At 40.9% G+C, this 18,848-nt stretch overlaps 1 protein-coding gene across 4 annotated transcripts in view; it reads right to left on the reverse strand.

Moving 5' to 3' along the window:
- The window catches only part of LOC147108704 (dnaJ homolog subfamily C member 5), a 51,020-nt gene that overhangs the window by 19,321 nt on the left and 12,851 nt on the right, over window positions 1–18,848 (reverse strand). Inside the window, exon 2 of one of the 4 annotated variants that reach the window (XM_086005445.1) lies at window positions 13,781–13,979. The exons of the other annotated variants lie outside the window; for them this stretch is intronic. The gene's annotated coding sequence lies outside the window, so the exon portion shown is untranslated. The remainder of the gene's footprint in view (window positions 1–13,780; window positions 13,980–18,848) is intronic. 4 annotated transcript variants of the gene reach the window in all.

An 18,848-nucleotide genomic window follows, 5' to 3' on the forward strand; every position in this document is an offset into this window, starting at 1 on the left:
AGTTCCTCAGGGCAGTGTCCTAGGCCCAACCATCTTCAGTTGCTTCATCAATGACCTTCCCTCCAACATAAGGTCAGAAATGGGGATGCTCACTGATGGCTGCACAGTGTTCAGTGCCATTCACAACTCCTCAGATAATGAAGCAGTCCATGCCTGCATGCAACAAGGCCTGGACGACGTTCAGGCTTGGGCTGATAAGTGGCAGGTAACATTCGCACCATGCAAGTGCCACGCAATGACTATCTCCAACAAGGAGTCTAACCACCGCCCCTTGACATTCAACAGCACTACCATCACCGAATCCCCCACCATCAACATACTGGGGATCACCATTGACCAGAAATTTAACTGGACCAACCACAAATACTGTGGCTACAAGAGCAGGTCAGAGGCTAGGTATTCTACAGCAAGTGTCTCACCTCCTGACTCCCCAAAGCCTTTCCACCATCTACAAAGTACAAGTCAGGAGTGTGATGGAATACTCTCCACTTGCCTGGATGAGTGCAGCTCCAACAACACAAGAAACTCACCACCATCCAGGACAAAGCAGCTCGTTCGACTGGTACCCCATCCACCACCTTAAATATTCACTCCCTCCACCACCAGCGTCCTGTGTCTGCAGTGTTTACCATCTACAAGATGCACTGCAGCAACTTGCCAAGGCTTCTTTGGTAGCATCACCAAACCCACGGCCTCTTCCACCTAGAAGGACAAGGGCAGCAGGCGCATGGGAACACCACCACCTCCAAGTCACACACCATCCTGGCTTGGAAGTATATTGTCGTTCCTTCATCGTCGCTGGGTCAAAATCCTGGAACTCCCTCCCTAACAGCACTGTGGGAGTACTTTCACCACACGGACTGCAGCAGTTCAAGGCGGCAGCTCACCACCACCTTCAAGGGCAATTAGGAATGGGCAATAAATGCTGGCCTTGCCAGCAATGCCCACATCCCATGAATGAATAATAACAAAAGTAAATCAGCCTCCAATCTGGAAATACTCAATCTGATGGGTTCCTTGCTGAATTCTACAAAGTTTCATTCCCTAAACACACCACTGGTACAGATTCTCCTTCACCATATGCAAGATAGACACCCTACTAGATCCTTCAAATTAACCAATCTCACATTGATCTGCAACAAGGACAAAGACTCAAATGAATGTGCATCTTACAAGCCTAATCCTCTCAACACTAATTTTAAAATACATGCCTTGCAGTTAAACTTAGTAGATCCTGACTATTCCACTGAAACCAAAATAGGCTTCATTCAAATTTCTGGAGTAACACCAGTCAACTCAACATAATGCAGCACTGCAACAATACAAAAACACCCAGCCCTGTACTTTTCCTAGATGCAAGACACATCGGACCAGGTTGAGTAAAATGTCCTCAAAATGGAGATACCTCACATACATAACTCTTTCACTGAAGGACCAGGAATAGATATCTCCTATTCCCCTTGCATTTTTGCTTTGATGGAACACTAATGTCAGTACACTGAATTACACATCCAGGACACACAGTTTCTGCTTCACTTCCCAGCCTATCACTGACCACATGTAGCCAATGTCCTCTGCAATCTTTCTACTGCCTGCCTAGTGCCTTACAAAGAATTTAGCTGGGTCTTGGCTATAAACTTATGAAAAACAAATGAGAAATTACAAATCCGTGCCGTTAATGCGCACCCTATCCATTAGATGGTGTAATCTCATGCATCACCCTTCTTAATTACTAGCAATGCTAATTCCTTGGGGAGGCGAAAACAGGACAGGAAAAAAAAAATCTTGCAGCCAATTTCAGGAAAGACTCTGGAAAATTCCTGATGCATCACCAATGATCCAATACAAGATATACTTAAAACTATCCCTCTCCATCACCCCCACCCCCCCAAAATAAGATTAAGGGGCTCTCTAATTTCCAATAACCCACCTCTTATTTTGAGGAGCGATATTCCAAAACCTATCCTCAAGTCACTGGTATTAAAAAATACAAAATAAAGGCTGGAAATCCCATATCCTATTACAGTATTTAAAGCAGCCTTTGGCTTTTTAAACAAACATTAAACAAAGCTGCATTTTCCAATTCAGCTGCCAAAGAGATGTAACCCAGTAGGGCAGCAACACCAGGGAAATGGATGCAGTCCTTTCAACAATCAAACCCCAGGGGCATAATCTATAACATGCAATCATTTGAATAAATGTCTTAATATATTTCTGATAACTGTTATAGCACTTAACCAAAGCCTCACACTGTTTTAAGGCAGAGATTATATGTGGTAAAGACCCATTCAGGTACCAATTAATGGATACCAGCAAGGCAGTGAACCAGTTCAAACAGCTTTTCCACAAATTATAATGAGCTAGGAAAGGGATCAGACTGCACAATGTACTTTCACCTTGGAGACTTCAGTTCAAATCCAGCCTTGACATGCAGACAGGAGTGTCCATTTTCCTGGGTCTCTGTTGCCCAAGTGAATAGCGCTCTGTTTGTGACGTACTTTGAATAACCCACATTTCGTGTTCCTTAATTAACATGCCGGGTTTGTTGTTGGGGGGGGGGGGGGGGGGGGGCATTGTACAAGCATCATTCTGACACAGGCAGGAAACAGCTAGGCAGCGTCAGGCTTTTAAAGGCCTGCAGACAGTAAAGGGAGTGAGGCAACTTGTTTGCACGAGAGTAGGTGTTCAGGAATAATTTTTGCATTGATGAGTTTTTAGCTAAATTCCTACCTTAATTTAGTTACTTTAGTAGACTGCAGTAGAACAATGTCAGGCAGTCGTGGCTCCTGAGTTCTTGCAGTCTTTCATCTATTACAACATGGAGCATTTGCTCCAGGAAGGAGAAGGGAGTTTCTGTTTCCTCAGTGGGGAAAATGTGAATGAAATCCTGGGGAGAAAAGCTTGGCAGGTGGCAAAAAAAACACCAATGCAGTAAGCAATATTCAGAGGATTGGTCCCAGTGCTGCGAAAGATGTAATGATCTTACCAGAGGAGAAGAGAGGGCGGCTACTGATTCCCTGCTCGTGTTGTTCCAATACAGAATGAAGCATTGTACAGCACTGACACTAAACGCCCTTACATTCACCACCCAGGTCACCGAGCACAACCTTGGCCTACGTTACCACTAAGAAACCTCAACATCCCACTCTTTGCATGCCCACCCAAGACCATGGGAATCCACTGCCAGCACATGCAGCTTCTGATGCCACACCTCCCATCCTCAGTAAAATGCAAGAGAAAAGTTTGATGAGGGGAGAGTCACCTAATCAAGGATTTATATACTTTTGCAGGTGAAGGCTGCTCACAATAAGAGGTCTGCAGTTAGAAGGGTCAGTGTTCACTGTTGAGGTGACCCCATTGAGGAGCAAGCACTTGAAAGACCAAGCAGGCATCTGGAAGGAGAAGCAGGCTTGCCCCTGGCAGAGGGTTGGTCAACCACAGCAAAAAACCATGACACTTCAGAATCAATATTTATAGAAGCAGCAATCTAATCGTAGACATTCTGCAGTAGCTCTACTGTTACCTAATAGAGCATCCTTTACCTCCATGAAATTTACAGAAAGTATCCAAAATGGTTTCTTTTTTTTCTTGCAGGTACCCTCAACCATACTTCCCAAGCATCTCACCACCTTGTCACACCTTCCAATCGGCCAAACATTAGCCAGGTCCATCAATCCGAGAAACTATAGAGTGTGTGTTTTAGGGCAGCACTATCGATGACACATATTCACCCCCACTTGTCCAGCTGGGACTGGAAACAGGCCTGTTTAGTTCTCTGGAGTCAAGTGGGAAGAATTCTAGCCCATCATCGACAAGTCTCCCATTTCAGGTCCCATTAATGAACAAAACTGACTGGTCACCCATCCACTGCAACCTGGAGTACTGCCTGGATGAGGCATCAGATTATCAAGTGTGCCAAAGAGGACTGACTGTTCCAATTTCCTAATACTAAGCAGATCATCTTGGAGATCAGCTTAGCCCCAGTGACCCTGCATATTTCTCTCCCCCCACCAAAAAAAACCCAACCCAGGATAGTCAGTAGCTGATCATTATACAATTGACTAGAGTGGATTTGAGCTCTCTAGGTGGACAGCAGGCACCAGGAACTCCGGCCAAGTGGCAAGGTGAGCAGTGTAACTCAATGTAACCAGAATATACAAGTGCATTACCACTACACTCTTGATCAAAGCACAAGTACTCGATACAATTGGTGGTTCCATTATAAGCAGACATGGAGCTTCAGCAGCAACTGTTTTACTTTCTAACCAATTGAGGTAAGCAACAAACTAGCTGGATTAGCATGTTTGCATGACCAGCCTCCATGTAACACCTTCTAACCTCAGTATCATTAGTTATTTCAGAGATATCTGATGGCAATAGAAGGACTTACTCAGGATAACTTGCAATGTGCCAGCCATCTTTATGTCCCAGATGTGATGTTGTGTACTCTGCTTACTCATCAAATGCTTAATGCATGTCCTGAGGTGAGGGGTTGGTTAAGAGACCTTTCTTCTAAACAATCAGTTGATGTAGGCCAGAGCTCACCCTCCCTGCACCTGCCCGAGCGGAGACTCAATAACACAGACCAATGACCAAATTTAAGACATCCCTGGTGTTCACTCAGTACAGCATCATCTGGTGCTTTTACCCATTGACTCATTAGGGAAGCTCAGAAAATAGTTAAAAATGCTGCTTGTGGTATAAGTAACTTTGGACCTTTTTCCATAAATACTGGTAAATAATACAGTAGATTAGGAGGTTGGGTGACTGGATTAATGTTGTAAATCTAAAGTGATACAGTACATGCTATACATAACTTGCAATACCTGTTGTAGCATTTCTGAAACCTTTAAAATGGAAGCAAGAAAAAAAAAGTGAAAGTGTTTATTCAAATTCTGTTGTACTCCCCACTATATTAGATAAGTGCAATTCTTTGTAGACATGACTTACCCCAACTACTACAAAAGGTACTATCAATGCGATTTATGGTAGCTCTATAGAAATAGTCACACTAACATTAGAAAGAAGCAGGTGGGCAAGTATTATGCACAAAAATGTTAAACACTAATTGGAGGAACAATACAATAGAAATTATTTGTGCACAGCGACCATTTACTAGAAAATTTAACTCTGAAGTACAGTGCAGTCTAGATGGACTATTTTCCTTTGAGGGCAAGCACTGTCTCTGGGGTTAAGGTACCTCAAAATGATACATAATTATGGAAGATCCAAACCAGGGCAACCTTTTGTGGCAGACTTGACAATCTGATCCCTGAGCCAGCAAGTTTTCAGCACTGCAGGTCAATGCTGATGATTGATCATCGACCATCTTCCTAGTGAGAAATTGCACTCCATAACTTGGTAACCCAGACCAAAAATATTCAGAATCTGCCACAGGTTTGCTCTGCAGTGTCAATCATTTCCATGAGTCTCTGATAGATCTACAACAGCAACTGACTAGGATCCCATTATAGACTTAAAATATACTGAGATCCTACCATCCACCACTTTATTATGGATGATTATATTAACATCCTGGCTTTGAAAGTGACACCTTGCCCTTTACTGAAGCCTCCCGTCACCTTCTCCTTTGATTATCTCACCCTGTTCCACCCTTATTGACTCTTTAAAATCCTCATTGTCCAACAACACCCCTTCCCCCCCCCCATCCAAGTTTTAACTGAAGATATCCGCTCTCCTTTCCTCGCTCAGCCTTTGCACTAAGCAATTTCTCATCAGTAATTTCAATCTACATCACAACTCCCATTGCTCACACTCCTTTGAAGCTTCACCTCCCTAAATGTTTTCCTCCATATCAACTCTCCTACCCATATGCATGCCATCCCTCAACTGCATCATCTCCCATGGCCTTGGATCACTGACAAGGCCATCTGGCACCAACTGCTTGTACCCCTCACCACCCACACTCCCCTAATCCTTTCCAATCTCCTGCATCCATCCCAGAGAAAAAACTCCCTTAAGTTGCTTAGAACTGCACTTTCAAACCAAGTTCCTAGCCTTTGGCTCTCTATACTTACTTCCACCTCTGATCCCCTTGCCTTTATAAAAATCTTCACCATCTCCCATCATGGTTATTTCTCCTGGTACAGCCACCATCTTTACTCCCTCAAATCCAAAGGGGTGTTGACTTGAGTGTACCTGGCTTAGCCCCACCATTGGTAGCCATGCCTTTCAGCCACCTAGGCCCCATGCTCTGGAATCCCCCACTAAACACCTCCACCTGCCTCTGCCCTTCAACATCTCCTTTGGTTGGATTTTTTTTCTACATTAAAAGGCAAGCTGTTGTTGTTCAGATAGTCTTTAGCTAAATATAATACTTTTAAAAATAGAAATTTCTACTTTACTACTCACATGGCGTGTGTGTGAAATTAACAGTTAATTAGATTAATTAGATTCCCAAGGAAGGATTATGGAGAGAAACACCAAAATGTAGAAAATAGATAAAGGTTATCACTTAATTTAATGGTGCACAGTTAGCCATATGACTATGATGTGGGAGAAAAAGGGCTTTATGCTGCACAAAAGTGCAAACACAAAACAAGCAAATTTGCAGTGCACTGCCATTATTTATTTAGTATAAAATATTAAAGCACTGTTTAAAGCAAATGGCACACCAATAAAAACTGAAAAGGTCATATCATCATGGACTGGTTGGGCCAAATGGCCTGTTTCTGTGCTGTATATTCTATGTACTGTAGTTCTATAATCTTTTATATCACCTGAGCACACAAATGGGGCCTCGGTTTAACGTCTCATCCGAAAAAGACAGCACCTCAGACAATGCAGCACCCACTCAGTACCGCCTAGATTTTTGTGCTCAAGTCTCTAGAGTGGAACTTGAACCCACAACCTTCTGACTCAGAGGCGAGAGTACTGCCACTGAGCCATGGCTCTATGAAGTGATAGAATAAGTCTGGTATCTAAAAGTAATTAATAAAATTTGTTTCATTATCCCAGGCACGTTACCTAGAGCTTTCCTACATCTAGGGCCTAAGATAGACACTTGCAAATGTATGGAGTTAGCAATTGCCCAAAAGAGAGTGTCACGGTACGAGTCAAAATAAAACGGAAAAGATCCGAAAACACAACAATCAGAATCATACAGTTTGATGGTCAGGTTGAACAGTAATGCTCCCTTTACTCCGTCCTAAAGTGGACTAACCCCAAATGTTGATGGTACCCTCTATTATACCAAAATATTTCTATTTTCTCCACTAGCCATCCTTGTGCTTTCTTTGGCTGTGATTTTTGATTTAGTGTCAATTATTGCTGAATTATAGACAGGTTCAGCTGTTGCCCACATCCACCCAAAAATGGATTGAGCGCACCAAACTCATTTTGTTAAGGACCCTAAAAGCAGAGAGGAGACTTTCATCTTAACAACTTAAACTTGGTTCAAACCCAAAAACCAGAGGTGGAAGTGACAACTCAAATGGAGGTAATTTTGACAGAGTTTAAAAATGGGAGATAGCAAATCGGCAGTACATTTTACATTGCTCCCAATTTTTATTTCCATTGAACAGGGTGGGTAAATATGAAACTATTTGCTCATGTGGAGGATAAACAAAGCACTGACTGGTTGGGTGGACTGGCCTGTTTCCATGATGTAGCATCTACATATCTATGGTTTCTAACGTCATGTACAATGCAACAGAGCTTTTCCACAGGGTGCTTATGTCAAGTGTAAACACAAATTTTGTCTCAAAATATATTTCTCACAGAAAACTTAGTCAAGTTTCTGTAGTAGTTTTAGCAACACATGCAGTTTAAACCAAGCACTTGCGTAAACAGCAACATTAAAAAATCTAAAGTGACGACTGTCCAACCTTTTAATTATTCAGTAGGCTCATTATGTACAGCATTTGGTACTTTACAAGAAACAGTACAAAAGAACTGAAGAGCATCCCATTAAAGGTTAATCAGCAGCAGTGCTGGATTATTCAGGTAGAAGGAAAAAAACTATCTGGTGACTGGACAGCACAAGTTAACAGTGGCATGTTTCACCAGATCAAGGCTTGGTCAGGCCTCAGTTAGAATACTTTGTCCAGTTTTGGTCTCCTCATATGGTGGGCAATAGAGGCTTTGGAAATGGTGCAGAGGAGGGCCACCGGATTCATTTGCAGTTTGAAGCATCTTGGTTATCAAGGTAAGCAAAAGAGAGAGTTGGGATTCTACGCTTGAGGTGGTGTAATTTGATATTGGTTTTACAATTTTAAGATTTATAAGGCCAGATCTAGGTTAGATGTCAGGAGGTGGTTCTATTCCTAGAGAATAGTGGACCTCTGGAAACAGGTTGCCAATCATGCGGTGGATGACGATTGACTGAATTCCTTCAAGCAAGCTGGACCTGTTTCTGGCTGGGGCGGAGGTCACCTTGCACAAAAGGTAGGTATTGCATAGCGTCATCAGGGCCAGAGTGATCTCCTGGACTAGTTTCAATCACATAAGGGGGAAAGAAGAATTTCCCATTTATTCCCAAAATTGGCCTGAGTTTTTAAATCTGGTTTTGCACCTCTCCCAGGAGATCACATGGTTTTGGCTGCAGTGAGGAGTGTTTTTATTGTGATGCACAAGGCATTACAATCCAGCGACAGGCTGGATGGACCACAGGGTCTTTTCCTATGCCGTATCACCAGACACTGCATGGAATTAAACAGCCATATTACAGTACAATCTCTATACCAGCAACAAACTGCATTACCTTGCAATAAACAATTCAGCCATGGCTTATTTCCCTTCAATGTGAAGTCTCCTTCCTAGCTAACTAAGCTGACGGATTCCTTTGATTGCCTGCAAAATAATTTCAAAACCAAACAAATATAATGGATAAGATTGCTAAAGTGCAAAAAGTATCCACAAGTTTGTCAACACTGGCCCTTTTTCACAAGTTGATTATACTACACAAAAGTTGATAATCAGTTGCTAAATGCAGATATTGAAAACTTGCATCTATGTGTCAGTTTATTTTAAACTTCTACTGAACTGCAGTAGTTCTATTACTCACTGTTTACACACTAAATCAAGAGGACTTGACCTACAAAATAACATTGTGGTAATCTAAAACAAAAATTAGCAACAGAGGATGTAATTTGTTCAACCTGATGCTTACTTCTGCAGAGATGTATTTAAAGTCAAAATTATGCTGTAACATTCATAACTGTGCTAACTGGCTAATTATATCAACTAGAAACACAAACAATTCTGAACAAGCGGTTTGTTAATTGCTTGTATACAAGACTACACAACAGTTCATGAGGGTTTAGCCCAGGTCATATTTCTGCTTCCCACCCCCACCCCAATTTTTGTAGTAGCCTTTTCCTAATATTCAGGTAATATTGGACCTCGGGAACAGTGCAACAGCACTTTGACATAACTTTTCTTCCATTTCCCTCCTTTCCTGAAGATGCTGATTTGCACAAGGGTACAGTTCCAGTAGTAATGGCTTCCCTCTGGTACTTCCACTTGTGAGCGTCAGCAAAATTTCTATTAGAATAAGGCTTTCACGGAGCTTTAACCTCAGGTATTTCTTTAACTTTCTGCTGATCGCACACTGGATTGATCGCAAAACTGAGACCCACTGCATTATCAGAGCATAAATGAAATCTAGATTATTTGAATGAATCTTACAATACCCTGTACAGCTCATTCCACCTGCAATGAATCTTTGGTTACCATTATATTGTCACTTTTTTTTCTGGACAGTGAAAGTGCAGTGTAACTCCATTGTCAACTCCCAATCGAATACTCAAAAATTAAATAAATACAAAGAAAAACAAGCCAAAGTGCAAAGATTTAGGACTTTTCTGAGAAGACTTCTCTATTCAGCAAATAATGAACGAGAAAATTATTCAGATACTAACGATTGCAAGCAGTACAAGATCTCCTTATACTGCTTCGAGTTTTCCCATTTGAAAAGTGTACAGCCTGCAAACTTAAAAAAAAATTAACAAATCTTTGTAATGTTTGTAGAAAGCAGACGCTACTATCTGCTCTCTCCTAATATTTCAAAATTAGCTGTCGAAAGATGCATCAAAGCACGCAGAAATTCCATTGTAGCTGCATGCCAGTTCTGGTCAAATTGTGGTCAGTATGCAGTAAAAGGTCTGGTAATCTCTCTCAGGTTAATAGCTTCAGTTTTTAAACAGAGACTTTTGTGTAATTAGTAATTGAAATACTGCAGGGCCTTTAGTAGCTGCACCAGGAATACTAAACCCAGAATTTATACTGACTTTCGGAATTCTGACAATGCAATTTTTCTTCATCCTAGTAACTCTGGGTGCTGCTGCTGCTGAGCATGTCCTTAGTGGTCCATCACTGTGTAAAATATATCAATAGCAAATGCAGACAACTCACCCTAGGAACAGGAGTAGGCCATTTAGCCTCTCAAGCCTCTTCCACCATTCATTGAGATCATGGTTGATCTGTGACCTAACTCCATATACTTGTTTTTGCCCATATCCCTTAATACCTTTGGTTAACAAAAATCTATCAATCTCAGATTTAAAAACAACTGACCTAGCATCAATTGCTGCTTGAAGAGTGTTCCAAACTTCTACCCTTTGTGTGTAGAAGTGTTTCCCAACTTCCCTTCTGAAAGGTCTGGCTCTAATTTTTAGACTATGACCCCTAGTCCTAGACTTGGACTTCCCAACCATCTGAAATAGTTACCCTTTGCTACCCCATCAGTTCCCTTAATATCTTAAACTTCAATCAAATCACCCCTTAACCATCTAAATTCTAGGGAATGCAACCCTGTAATTTGCATAATCTCTCCTCATAATTGAATCCTTAGAATCCAAGTATTATTCCAGTAAATCTACGCTGCACTCCCTCCAAGGCCAATATATCCTTCCTAAGGTGTGGTGCCCAGGACTGCTCACAGTAGTCCAGGTGTGGTCTAACTAGGGCTTTGTATAGCTGCAGCATAACTTCTACCCCCTTGTATTCTAGTCCTCTAGATATAATGGCCAGCATTCATTTAGCCTTTCTGATGATTATTTTCTGTACTTGTCCATGACATTTTAATGATCTACGTACGTGGATCCCCAAGTGTCTTTGGACCTCCAGTTTCTAGCTTTTCACCATTTAGTAAGTACCCTGTTCTATCCTTTAGGTCCGAAGTGGGTGACCTCACATTTGCCTACATTGAAATCCATTTGCCAGTTTTTCCCACTTAATCTATTATCTCTGTAATTTTATGCTTCCATCTACACCGCTTACAATGCCACCTATCTGTGTCATTGGCAAACTTTGATATGTGGCTTTCTATCCCATCATCCGAGTTGTTAATAAATACGGTGAATAGTTGATGCCCCAACACAAATCGCTGTATGACACCACTAATCACATCCTCCCAGTTAGTGTCCCTATCCTCGGTCTCCTGCCACTCAGCCAATTTCCTAACTAGGTCAATAATTTGTCTTCAATTCCACAAGCTTCAAGTTTAGCTAACAGTCTCTTATGAGGGACTTTATCAAATGCCTTCTGGAAGTCCATACAAATAACATCCGTAGACAGGTTGATTGGCTATGATAAATTGACCCTTAGTGTTAGGGGGATTAAATACGTGGGGTTACAGGGATAGGGTGGGATATGTGTTGGTGTAGGGGTTACGGGGATCGGGTGGGATATGTGTCGGTGCAGGCTCGATGGGCCGAAATGGCCTCTATCTGCACTGTGGGGTTTCTGTGATTCTGTGATTCCCCTGTCCATTACTCACCTCTTCAAAAAATTCAGTCAGGTTTATCAGGCATGAGCGACCCTTCACAAATCCATGCTGGCTCGCTGATCAGTTGAAAATTTTCAAGCTGTTCAGTCACTCTATCCTTAATTATAGACTCTAGTAATTTCCCCGACAACAGATGTTAGGTTAACTGGTCTATAATTCCCTGGTTTCCCCTCTCACTTTTCTTAAATAGCGGAGTGACATGCGCAATTTTCCGATTTAAAAGGAACGGTTCCCAAAGGAGAGAAATTTGGAAGATTATAGTTAGATCATTTAATCAAACTAAACTTAAAACATCACATTAGGTTTTTGTATGAGCAAAACTTTAAACACACATGAATTCCATAATAAAAATGTAAATTCAAAAACAAGTAGATTCCACGCAGAATATGAACATGGCCCCGAAGAGCCCGATCCAAGCCATAAATAATATCCAGAAAGTGAAGTATCGTTCAAAAAGCTGACTAGAAAAGGAGGCATAGATAAGAACTTTTCTACAGAATCAAAGTATATTTTTTTTTAATAAGACTACTGCCTTTCTGTAACCTAGAATTTTAATTTTGCTACTTTTGTGTTCAAGATATTTTTACATTCATTAGCTGAAGACAAATTGAATCTTCATTGTGAATAAGGAACAGAATAGGAAAAAGGGCATGATATCCTGGCTGAACTGTCAGACATTTAACCAGCAGGAGGGAATGGTAGCAGCACAGTAGATTGGTTAACATTCTCATCACGTGTTTGAATAGCTTGTATACTCAATGGATTTGCCGTTCCTAAAACAGCATTTTAAAAAGTAGCATTTGGTCAATTAGAAAGCTGAATTTTCATATGCACCCTATGGTACTCACCCTTACAAACGGGAGATACCACGTCCAGTCTGTGCTTAATATATTGTATATAAGTAGAAAGTGGGGAGCAGCAAAATACGTGGTTTTCACTTTGAGACTCAAAACAAGAGAGGCATAAAAAGTACCAAAAAAGACACAGCAACAGACTGTTTCTGAGTCACAAGGTCCACTGCTCTGGTGTATGGTGAGAACACTTAGAAAATACCTTTATTGATGCTGGTCCTTTTATTTCTGTATATTATTTGTAATTAGTGGTCATGAAAACAGCAATCTAACAAATAAAACTCAATTTGTTCCTGCAGGTTTACAGCACATGCTGTTTACCCCTTGCCTTCCACACCCAACCTCAATCACAACAATATTAAAACTATAACTAAGCCAGGGATAAGGGAAATATTATACTGCTTTGAAGTAGAGTTTCCATCTGACTATCTGGTTCAAAAACAAGAGGGCAATTTTAAACTAACTCGCCCAGCAGTAAATTGACAGGATTGGATTGGCTGCCCATTTTACCTGTTCCCAATTTTACTTTCTGTTGACTTCAAATGGAAAGTAAAATTGGGCAGGTGCAAAATGGGCAGTCAATCCAATCCCATCAGTTCCTCGTCAGGCAGGTTAGGTTAAAATTACCTCTTTCAACAGTCTATAAATTTCTAATTTCATCAACAGAAAAGCAAACCGTAGAAATTAAACCACAATATAACCTCTACCCTATCTGTCTAGTTTTGGGCTTGGCAAAAGCTGATAATTGTACTTTGAAAGTCCTTAATTTAAACTGAGGATACACAGCAAGGTCCTATTGGATTCGGACACTATCAAACAAGCAGATCCAACTAGGGAACACAAGCCAAGATCATTGTCAGTTTTCGTCAATTTAAAAACACTGGGGCTTTTCTTCATGTTTTAATTTTACCTTAAAAAAAAAAAGGGGGAAAAAATTGGAGCCCAAAAAAAGGTAAATTGAGAAAAATCAGTACAAAAAATGTTTTTATTTTTAATAACTCATGCAAACAAGAAATGGAATTAGAGGTACGATCAAGCTAAATGACTACATACAATTAGCTACAATGGATACCACTTATGGGGCTCACTACTGGCCTCTCACTTAACTCCTCAATAGCTCATCAAAAATTGAAAGTAAAATTGAAGAACCTAGGTTTATTGTATGGTTCCAGCCACCTACCTGCCACTATGATGGTGAAATAATAAAAATTGTTGGAGATTATGCACCAAAAGCAAGTTGTAATCTTGCTTTTAGTAAACGATGTCTTGGCATGCGAACAGTCAGACTTCAATTGATGATCTGTCTTCAGGGAACTCTCAGTATTGTAATTGTGCCACTGCACTGCTGTGCCAAACTAGGAATGAGAGATTTACAATTGCTGCAAAATAAAGAATAGAGCACTCACAGCAGCACTTAAACATGATCCAGCTTTGCTTTACAAAAAAAAAATCCAAATTGTATACCTTTTGTTTTTTTTCTTAACAAAAAACAGGTTCAGAGACGCATGCACATCGCATCCATATTGGCAAGACCTGGTATAGGATGCATGGTTATATGCATGCCGATGTCATGCATGTGCATCTTAGGTCAATCAATGGGAAACCATAAATCTGGGACGAACATTGATTTTTTAATTGATTCACTTCCCAAAAAATCCATGAATTGTGTAAACTGGTAAAAATGGAATTTATGATCCTAAAAATGAGTAATGAGTTGTAAACAGAAGGATCAACGGTGGTGTAGCATTGGATAAACTAGATTATCCTGTACCGATGACTGAGGGACATAGTATGAAAAGATTTAACTGTCCCAAGTACAATTTAAATATATAACGTTGTCTCAATTCAATAATAACTAACATGGCTTGCTCTCACTTCCCATTTATTTGGAGTGTGGGGGAACTCTGCATAATAGTGGAGAAAAACCCCCCAATTAATTTATCCTTTGCCTATCTTCCAAACACATTACAGAGCATCAATCTGCATTGCTGGAATAGTGTTAACGGATTTCTTGGATGATAAAAATGCAGCTCATGTTAATGTTGCATTTCAACATGCCTGGTTTTCACCTCTCTCCTGCTTTGTAATACAATCAGACATAGATCACAGAAATAAAATGGCTACACAGAAAGCTGTACAAATCCGATCAGGATCCTATGCAGTCTAATTAGCTAATGGTGGCCAGGAAAGCACATTTCAGTGCTGCATTATACATTAACATAATTTGATCTCAGGTTGTTAATTCAGCAGGAAAAAAAAGTACAGTACACCAATATACCGCAGCAAATAGGAACTCATTAATAAAATGAACTCCCACAAATTTTAATTTATTTGCAATAGAAGACTTCTCCCCAAAGCGAATCAATGAAACTGGAACAGATCCAAAATCTACAAAAATGCAGCCTCTAATTGCCAGTACAAGCAAGATTTGGTATTTATGATGGAAATTTGATTAATTAAATACTCTTGACATCACCACAATACATCAACACACTGTCTTTCAGGTCCCACAACTTATTAAGCAGAAACTCCCCATTTTGTAGCTATTTATGTTTTCTCCAATTGGGGAGAATAAGTCCCTCAAGTTGTTCCACATATAGAATGATACAGTACTGAAGGAGGCCATTCAGCCCATCATGCCTGTGCCAGCTCTTTGGTAGAGCTATGCAATTAACCCCTCTCCTGCTCTTTCCCTATAGCCCTGTCATTTTTTTTCCTTCAAGTAGTTATCCAATTATCTTATGAATGTTACTATTGAATCTCCTTCCACCACCCTTTCAGGTAGTGCATTCCAGATCACAAAAACTCGCTGTGTAAAAAAATGTTTCCTCATGTTGCCTCTTTTGCCAATCACCTTAAATCAGTGTCCTCTGATTAATGACCCTTCTGCCGCTGAAAACAGTTTCGTCTTATTTACTCTTATCAAAATGAGTCATGATTATGAATACCTCCATCAAATCGCCTTTTAACCTTCTCTGCTCTAAAAAGAGAACTACGCCAGCTTCTCCAGTCTCTACATAACTTAAGTGCCGCATCCCTGGTACCATTCTAGAAAAGCTCTGCTGCATCCTCTCCAAGGCCTTGACATCGCTCCTAAAGTGTGGTACTTTACTCAGAATTGAACACAATACTCTAGCTGAGGCCTAACCAGTGTTTTATAAAAGGTTTAGCATAACTCCCTTGATAAAGACAAGGATCCCATACAGTAGCATAGTGGTTATGTTACTGGACTAGTAATCCAGAGGCCTGGACTAATGATCCGGAAACGCGAGTTCAAATTCCACCACGGCAGCTGGGGAATTTAAAATTCAGTTGACTAAAAAAACTAACAGTAAAAAGCTAGCATCAGTAATGGCGACCATGAAACTATCGGATTGTCGTAAAAACCCATCTGGTTCACTACTGTCCTTTAGGGAAGGAAATCTGCCATCCTTACCCGGTCCGGCCTATATGTGACTCCAGACCCACAGCAATGTGGTTGACTCTTAACTGCCCTCTGAAATGGTGGCTCACCACCACCACCTTCGAGGGCAATAAACGCTGGCCTTGCTGGCATCCCATGAATGAATAAAAAAAAATGCTTTAACAACCATCTCAACTTCTCCTGCCACCTTCAAACACTCCAACTCTTTCTGTTCCTGCACCCCCTTAAGATTGTATTACTGTATTCAGTTCATATTGCCTCTCCTCATTCTTCCTACCAAAATGCATCACGTCACACTTCTCTGCATTAAGTTACATCTGCCATGTGTCTGCCCATTTCACCAGTCTGTCAATGTGATCCTGAAGTCTGTTACTATCCTCCTCATTGTTTATTACATTTCCGAGTTTTGTATCATGTGTAAACTTTGAAATTATGTTCTGTATACCCACGCCCAGCTCATTAATATACATCAAAAAGAGCAGTGGTCCTAATACCGACCCTTGGGGAACACCACTGTATACTTTCCTCCAGTCGGAGAAATAACATTTCACCACTACTCTGCTTTCTGTCCCATAGTTAAATTTTATATCCATGCTGCCAGTCCCTTTAATCCCATGGGCTTTAAATTTGTTAACAAATCTATTATGTGGTACTTTGTCAAATGCCTTTTGAAAGTCCATATACTGTACACATCAACCACACTACCCTCACCAACCCTCTCCATTACTTCATCAAAGAACTCGATCAAGTTAATCAAACATAATTTGCTTTTAACATCTCCATGCTGACTTTCATTTATTAGCCCATACTTTTCCAAATGCCAATTAGTTTTGTCCCAGATTATTTGCAAGTAGTTTTCCCACCACTGCAAATTCTACTGTAGTTGCCAGGTTTTATCCCCCTCCCTCCTTTTAGAAAAAAAAAAAGGGGTGTACTCCCATATCAAAACAGGATTGGAAGATTGTGGTCAAAGCCTCCACAATTTCCACCCTTACTTCCCTCAATAATGCATCCCATCCAGACTGGGTGACTTTTCTACTTTGAGGACAGCCAACCTTTTGGGTACATGCTCTTTAACCTATCCAATATCACTGCTGCCTCCTCCTTTACTGCTACACTGGCAGTATTCTCTTCTCTAGTGTAGACAGATCAGAAGTACTCATTTAGTATCTCAGCCATGCCCTCTGCCTCCACAGGAAGATCTAGTTTTTGATCCCTAATCAGCCCCACCCTTCCTTTGACTACCCTTTTACTATTTGTGTTTATAAGACTTTTGGGTTTCCTTTTATGTTAGCTACTAATCTATTCTCATATACTCTTTGCCCATTTTATTCCTGTTTTTATATGATCTCTATGCTTTCTATATTCAGCTTGGTTCTCTACTGTATTAACCACCTTATAATTGTCATAAACCTCCTTTTCTGCCATACATTAACCTCCAAGTCTTTATCCAGGGAGCTCTAACTTTGAATGCCCTTCCTTTCCCCCTCATAGGAATGTGTCTACTCTGTGCCCAAACCATCTCCTCTTTGAAGGCCCCCCATTGTTCAATGACTGTTTTGCCTACCAATTTTTCATTCCAATCTACCTGGGCCAGATCCCTTTTCAACTCACTGAAGTTAGCCCTCATCCAGTTAAGTATTTTTTTAAACTTGATTGTACCATGTCCTTCTCCATTACTATTCAAAATCTGATATTATAATCACTGTTCCCCAAATACTCTCCCACTGAAACATGCCCTACTTCATTCCCCAGCACTGCTTCCTTTCTCATTGGGCTGGAAACACACTGATCAAAAAAGATCTTGTACACATTTATGGAAATCCTCCCCCTCTTTACCCTTTACACTGTTACTATCCCAGTGTACATTAGGATAATTGAAGTCCCCATCATCACTACTCTATAGTTCTTGCATCTTTCTGTAATTTGCCTGCAAATTTGCTCCTCTATCCCCTTCCCACTATTTGGTGGCCTATAGTAGACACCTAGTAGCATAATAGCTCCTATTGTTCCTTAATTCTAACCAAATAGACTCTGTCTTTGTCCCCTCAATTACATCGTCCCTCTCCAGTGCTAGAATAGTTTCTTTGATCAATATCACCACCCCTCTCCTTTTTTCCTTCCCTATCTTTCCTTATAGTCAGGAATATTAAGTTTCCAATCTTCCCCTTCTTTGAGCCTGGTATCCGTTATTGCCACTATATCATAGTCCCATGTGACAATGTGTGCCTGCAGCTCATCAACCTTATTTACCGCACTCTCTGCATTTACATACATACCCACCTTCGACTGTTTCACATTTGTCCCGTCTGATCCCTCCCATTTATGAACTATTCTTTACTCCAAGTGCTATTTGCCTCTCCCAGTACTCTTTGTAATTGTTTCATCCTGGTGCCCATCCACCTGCCAAATTAGTTTAAACCATCCCCCATAGTACTAGTTAACCTTCCTGCTGGTCCCAGCTGTTGAGGTGCAACCTGTCCACCTTAAACAGGTCCTTCCTGCCCCAGGAATCTGAAGCCCTCCTTCCTGCACCATTTCTCCAGCCACACGTTAACCTGTTTCATTCTACTATTCCTATACTCACTACCTCGTGGCACTGGGAGTAATCCAGAGATGACTACCTTGGAGGTCCTACTTTTTAAACTTCCTCCCTAGCTCCTGAAACTCGGACTGTAGGATCTCAACCCTTTTCTTTCCTAAGTCATTGGTTCCCACATGGTCCATGAATTCTGGCTGTTCCCCTCCCTCAAAATATTCTGCACCCTTTCAGTGATGTCCTTTACCCTGGCACGAGGGAGGCAACACCATGCAGGACTCACAT

The sequence above is a fragment of the Somniosus microcephalus genome, chromosome 13, assembly GCF_052327205.1.
Source record: "Somniosus microcephalus isolate GS21.2 chromosome 13, FLI_Smic_1.0, whole genome shotgun sequence".
In the NCBI taxonomy this organism is placed as follows: domain Eukaryota; kingdom Metazoa; phylum Chordata; class Chondrichthyes; order Squaliformes; family Somniosidae; genus Somniosus; species Somniosus microcephalus.